This window comes from Andrena cerasifolii, chromosome 9 (genome assembly GCF_050908995.1).
Source record: "Andrena cerasifolii isolate SP2316 chromosome 9, iyAndCera1_principal, whole genome shotgun sequence".
In the NCBI taxonomy this organism is placed as follows: domain Eukaryota; kingdom Metazoa; phylum Arthropoda; class Insecta; order Hymenoptera; family Andrenidae; genus Andrena; species Andrena cerasifolii.
This window is the reverse complement of record NC_135126.1, coordinates 10,026,844-10,033,846: the sequence shown is the minus strand read 5'-3', so window position 1 is coordinate 10,033,846 and position 7,003 is coordinate 10,026,844. Positions and strand designations below refer to the sequence as shown.

General features: G+C 47.2%; 1 long non-coding RNA gene across 2 annotated transcripts; it reads left to right on the top strand.

Moving 5' to 3' along the window:
• Positions 1-2,305: 2,305 nt before the first annotated feature.
• Positions 2,306-3,830, top strand: LOC143373204 (uncharacterized). 2 transcript variants are annotated; one of them, XR_013086422.1, is made up of 5 exons: positions 2,306-2,851; positions 2,931-2,993; positions 3,074-3,137; positions 3,218-3,372; positions 3,465-3,830. It is a non-coding gene; the product is annotated as an uncharacterized LOC143373204 (long non-coding RNA). The 2 variants fall into 2 exon arrangements; XR_013086421.1 differs by having other exon boundaries at positions 3,218-3,385.
• The last annotated feature ends 3,173 nt before the right edge of the window (positions 3,831-7,003 follow it).

Below are 7,003 nucleotides of genomic sequence, written 5' to 3'. Positions count from 1 at the left end.
ACTAGGCGACCGCACAAACGCCTCGACATCAATGTCTCCAGCGGGAAGCTAGACGAGGATCCACGGCTGTACCTCGCCTTCCAGGTCGGCAACGTACTCTGGTCGGCACTGGTCGACACCGGCGCGACATGCTCATTCATACGACCGAACGTCGCCACCGCATGCAGGCAACAAGGATACGCCCTAGCGCCATCCACGTTCATAGCCATCGTCGCCGACGGCGCTGCGGTGCTGCTACAAGGCGAGATGACGCTACCCGCGCGCATCAACGGGCAGGAGGTCGAGCACACCTACGCGGTGCTTCCCGGCTTGTCACAGGCTGCACTCCTCGGAGTAGACGTCTTAGGCAAAATGGGCCTCGAGTTGCAAATCGGCACACAGAGGTGGATCCGCCACGCCGAAACCGCGGTGAAGGTCCGCGGCATTCGCCAATGCACACCGGCCCAAGAAGCCGCCCTGCTGCAACTCTTAGACGAAGAGCTGCCGCCGTTCCGGAAGCTGCGAGGTACAACTCGCCTCATCGAACACCGTATACGCCTAAAGGCCACCGAGCCGATCCAGCAGCGGTACACGCCCAGGAGTCCGGCCACGCAGGCTCTGATGAACGAGGCAGTGGACCAAATGCTCGCCGACGGGGTAATCGAGCCTTCCAGGAGCCAGTGGAGGTCACCCGTAGCCATGGTTGCCAACAGAGGCAGTAAAAGCAAGAAGCGATTCTGTATCGACTTCCGCGGAGTAAACGCCGTCACCGAAAAAGACGCCTATCCCCTGCCACAGGTACAGGCTACCCTGGATAAATTGCGCGAGGCGCGTTACATATCGACGCTAGACCTCACGAACGGATATTGGCAGGTCCCACTGGCCGTGGAAAGCCGCCCGATAACGGCCTTTTTCGTTCCTGGGCACGGGTTGTACCAGTTCCGCGTCATGCCGTTCGGCCTACATTCAGCCCCCGCTACGTTCCAAAGGCTTCTAGACAGCATCATCGGGCCCAACCTAGAGTCAAGAGCCTTTGCGTACTTTGACGACATCATCGTCTTGGGCCGAACATTCGAGGAACACCTGGACAACCTCCGAGAGGGGCTGCGTAGACTGCAGCAAGCAGGGCTCCGCTTGAACGAAGAAAAATGCTGCTTCTGCCAAACAGAGCTGCAATACCGCGGCCACCTCGTCTCGAGCCGAGAGGTCAAAACGGACCCCGAGAAAGTCTGGGCGATCCGGAACACCTCTCCGCCGCAGAACCTGCGCGAGCTACGACGCTTCCTGGTGATGGTCTCCTGGTACAGGAGATACATTCCTCAGTTCTACGCCACGGCTGCGCCGTTAAACAAGCTGCTGCAGAAATGCAGCCGTTGGGCCTGGACCGAAGAAGCCCAAACCGCCTTCGAAACACTCCGCGCTCAGCTGGCCACCGCCCCCGTTTTGACGCGCCCTGTCTTCGATCGGCCATTCGTGCTCCGAACAGACGCCAGCCAGAGCGGCCTCGGCGCGGTGTTGACGCAGAACTACGGAGGCGAAGAACGCGTGGTCACCTACGCCAGCCGCACGCTCAACACGGCCGAACGGAATTACTCGGCCACCGAGAAGGAGTGCCTAGCCGTAGTCTGGGGCGTCCGCAAGATGCGCCCGTACCTCGAGGGGTACACGTTTACCGTCCTGACCGACAACCAGGCGCTAAAGTGCCTGCAGTCTATCGACAGCCCCTCGGAACGCCTGGCCCACTGGAGCCTCGAACTCCAGCAATACGATTTCACAATCGAGTACCGGAACGGCGAGAACAATCGAGTAGCCCGTGCCCCTTCACGCCAGGGCGAGGTTACCCACGTAGACGCCGATGCCTCCTGCGGGTGTTACGGTAGGCTGTGTCAATTTTTTCAATGTTTCAATTTTAAAAGCGACTAGTGAACAAACGGTACAGTGCCAGGTTGAAAATTAACCACTACCTTAAAATTTGAGTAATGCATTATTTACCTAGTTGCAATTTCATTTGAATATACAGAAAAATACGAAAATTACTAAAATTATTTAAGAAAAAAAAAATTAATAATTGAGCTTATGAACCGCAACAGAAGCATAAAAAGATATCGCTTCTTCGTGGACTTTGTTAAATACCATTAAATTTACTATATAGATGACATATATGTAGCTAGATCTGTTGCTAGTTATATATATATATATATATATATATATATATATATATATATATATTTTCAATTTTGTAATAAATACACATTTCCATATATTTTCATGTGAACGTAATAAATACTAATTTTCACATATTTTTATTTTCATTTTCATGCTTTTCTGTAAGCAAGACTCGCTTTAATCAGTATATGAAAGTAGTCAAGGCTATGAGAGTTCTGGGCCAGTGATACCAGATCGGGGACGGGTTCCCTCGAGAATTTCCCCCACCTCGCATGCACGCTACGCCGGAGCTGCGCGCCCGTGAGCTCGGCGCTTCGGAAAACGTCGGGAAGACGAGGGAGAAAACGAATGTGTGTCTTTCTCTCTCGCTCTTGCAACGCTGCGATCCAAGGAGGTGAGGTGCAAGCCACACGCGGCCGTGCGCGATCTTCCTGAGTGCCTCGACATACACATTTCACTTTCTGACATATGTATAACACTCTTGTAATGAAACAAAAAAAAAAAAAAGAAGTGTACTATAAGCTGGAATAATTAGTCTGAAATCATCGAAGAAGCTGTGTTACGGACATCCCCACCGCACCTACTTCACGAGTACCCCTACCCCTCTAGCCTAGAGAACCGAAATGCAATAGGACGTCGGCCAACGCCGCACGGACTAAATTACGTCATGAAGCATATGAATGCATTCGAGATGCGCCGGTGCATAGTAAGTATAGTTTTTCGTGGAAATTGAATTGGTGCGCGTTTCAGTACAGTATTTTAATCAGTTTATACGTTTGTTTCAGCGCAAGCATCGTGAAACACTGGATGCGCGGCGCGCGAAACGGCGCCGCATATCATTGTCGGTCGTAAGTATTGTTTCGTCGAATTCTGTTGGTGCGCGCGTACATTTCGACAGTGTTTTAACCTAATCGTGCGTTTGTTGCAGTACGAGCACGAGATGGCGTTGCGGTCGTGGAGCGACTGACTTCTTTTTGGCGGTCGGGGCCCTCGTAAGTGGAATTTTATGAAAATTATTTTAGCGCGTGGATACCTTTTGACAATGTTTAATCGAGTCGCGCGTTTGCTTCAGCGCCAAGAGTACGATGCCCGCAGCGACGGGCGGATTTGTGACGAGCTGCGCGAAAGAATTCGCTTCGCCCGGCGCATCTGGCGCAAGGATACGCAGCAGGTGGATTTTCTGGCATTTGAGGGTGATTTTTGAGAGCTCCCGCGACTGTTTAAGAAGTATAAGTGAAATGTATTTGTCTGGGGTTTCGCGCGTTGATAACATCGTTTATATAATAATAATAATTTGGTGTTTTCTCTGTGTGTTGCAGGAATTAACATCGGACATTTTTTTAAAAATTTGAATATGAATAATTGTAATACGAAAATAGAATATTAAATTGGTTAGCGTAGTGAATTGGAGCAGCAGATCTGACAACGTCGCACACATTCGGAGCGTCTTTTATAACCAAAATGTCCGAGAAAATGTTCGTATGAATTTGAATCGTCGTTCGCTACTTAAATACCTGAACATATCGATTGTGCGACGTTGCCACGATGACCGCTCCACGTAATTTCTAAAATATTTGCACGTAAACCTATTTTTTATGGGCATCTACGAAGAAACCATGTGGTCAGTTTCGCAGAAATTAATAAATTCGAAAGAAGTATTGTAAATAAAGATGTTCTGAATTTAAGACAGCTTATATTTTCTGTCTATATAATTCAAACTAATCTCGACAACTAAACAGCAAACGAAAACACCTGCTGAACGAAACAGTGAATTTTGCAAAAAGAAAAAAGGGAACCAGTAACGAAGGGGGCGAGCGCCGAAGGCGATTTCACATGAAACACTGTTTCCTAAAAACAATAAGTAACGAGTTATTTCAAGAGACAGTTATTATTAACCGACCCTGTATAAAGATCTGGAAGGATCACTATAAACCTGGTGTACATGACAAAGAAATGAAGAACACAAATTTTAAGAACACTAATTGAGAATGAAACAGCAATCTAATTCGATATATTATTTTACAGGAAACATTATCAGGTACGACGGCGTATCATCTGAACGAGCACTTCAAAATCCTCACTGGACATTCGCAGAAAATTTTAAACCTGCCCCGTGCTAATTTCCATTTTTAATTCCTTCAGAATATTGTATCCCTCTTCTTTTCTGTGTTTACAAAGTTCTGTTATCCACCATCGTCCCTCTACTTATTTTTTTAATCCACATTAACGGGATAGAGCGATGGGGAAGCGCTCCGCTACCGCGATCAAAGTCTGCACGTCGGGAAATCGGACCGAGTGGTAGCGATGCTGGCGGAGTCGTCCTCTAGAACCGTGACCGCTGAATTACCTCGTACGTGGTCTTGGTTAATCTATCCCAGCGGCTTCCCGTGATCTTCCTCTTAGCGTAGAAAGCAGACACCTGAGCGACTCGCCCCCGTGGACTTCCCGGAAGTGGGAATTTTATCGATGATTTGGGAAGCCTCGAGGAACGAGCAAAGAAGTTATCTAACCGCGGTGGAAGTACTGCGCGACAAAGTTTCCACGTTTAGGGCGAGGAGTAAGGGTAAGATTTCCCGGCGTTTCAACGTGACGAATCTGATTTCTGTTACTTTGCCAAGTCCAAGGGGTAGGTACTCCGAGTCAGGCCATTAGCGATCACTGAGTGTCGATGCCAACGTGTGTATCGCCAAAGGCATGGCAGCGCTATGCACTCGACTGTCAAATGTGCACGCCTGCACTTTGAAGTCCTGCGCGCGTATGTACAGCTTGGCACGCACGGAGGATTATGCGCCTCGTAATGTCGAGTGCCGTGAAACCCGCTGTCGAAGGGGTCTGCGTTTGAGCCGGACAACTCTCCCTTTGAACCAACCGAAGCTATAAGTAGATATAAAGGGATCGAAGATTCTGCGACGCGTCCCCGGCTGATTCCAGTCCGCATTCTATTCTACGCGATCTTGCAACCTTTCTCTGGACCTCGGGCACAATCTCCCCTTATTCCCTTGAATCTGTTGGGAAGACTGATCCCGGGGGAAGTAGCGTTTCAACGGAAAGGCTTTGACGTCGCGAGTACGACCCGGCGAGTCGTAGGTAAGCGATAATCTGACCGAGGCACGCACGGCTGCGCAGAACTCGCGCATTAAACGCGTAACGAGTTTAATGGAATAACACTTTGACAACGCGAGTTACTCGCGGCACAGATTACGGTCGTTGTGCCAAAGTGGACGCGCTAGTTCCGCGCTGACTCTTAGGTCACATAGATAATCGAATAATTTCCCTCCGTTTGAAGCAAGCGGTGGATTCTGCGGTTGGAAAAAGTTGGCGGGCTAACGAGAGAGCACCCTCGCGGGTTAAAAACGCGTTTAAAGTTTTACCCGAGCGCCGAGCGGCCGGGTGTTAGCCATGCATTTGTCGCTATTCAAATGCCTATAACTTCGGGAATATTACGAATTTCAACGAATCCTTTTAAACAAGTATTCCTAAAAGGTTGAACATTCGAACAATGAAATAAAAAAAAATCGACTCTTAGACCGGAACCTCCCCTTAAGCGGGAACACCACTGTGACGGCTGGAAGAGTAAGCCATTTTTAAGATTTTTTTCAGGAATAATTTACAGTTTTCATATAAAATTCTTATTACCTACCTTTAGTGCAATGTCTTAAGAGACTATAGAAAAATGAGTAAATAACATGCATAAATTTTAATATATTAATTAATCTTCTAAACCCCTCACGCGCGTTGGTAGAATGTGTAACAATGGAACAGCAAGTCCGAAATTAAATTCCATTTTTTTTATAAACTATATGAGTTTATAATGCGTTGCACGTACCGAGTTTTTAAACAAATTATTTTTGTAAAAACGGTGCGCTTTAGAAGAATAGTGTTGAAAATCCCCGAGTAAGATGGACAGTTTTTCGTGCATATTTCAAATAATTTGTTTTCGATCCAAGAATTCGCACGTGCGACGGAAATTACACTCATACAGTTTATAAAAAAAAATTAAATTTGATTTCGGACCTGCTGTTCCATAGTTACACATTCTACCAGCGCGCGTGAGGGGTCTAGAAGATTAATTAGTATATTAAAATTTATGCATGTTTTTCTACTCATCTTTTTTTATAGTCTCTTAAGACATTGGAGTGAAGGTATGTAATAAAATTTTATATGGAAACTGTAAATTATTCCTGAAAAAAATTCATAAAAATGTCTTACTTTTCCGGCCGCCACAGTGGTGTTCCCTCTTAAACAGGCTGCATCGGCATGGACTTCGCGTTAATACCCTTCTTTCTAGGTCGGTAAGCCAATTAATCTTAATCAGTCCTAAAGCCACCACTTCTCATCGTGCAACACCTAGCGCGCACCGCGTCCGATATCAGGTTCCGCGAACGCAGACGAGATTCATCTCGTGACAGCCTTGAGGCGATGGAAATGGTCGAGGATCGCGGTAGTTTCGTTCATTCCTATGAAACGTATCGTTTCCCTGCTCTGGGAGTGGAGCAGTTACTGGCACTGACGGCTCTGTGAACCGTCACGGAACTGATATGTAGGGAAGATCGGAGAGAAATCGGGACGTTAAGGATGAAGGACGTTGAGCAAATCTCGTAAATGTAAAAAAGAAATTGCAATTGGGGTTGATTAGAATAAACTCCTTATTGAATAATAGTACATATCCAAGTTTTTTAATACAGTTTGGAACCACGCGTTCCAAACGGCATACACCAAGTGGGACGAATCTTAAACTGCAGGGAGCTGAAGCTCAATTTTGTAGGTAGACAAATAATGGGATCGAAGAGGTTGAATGGGCTCCGGGTGTAACGGCAAACAGAGGGGGAGGGGTTAAAGGTTTGGCCACTTGTTGCTG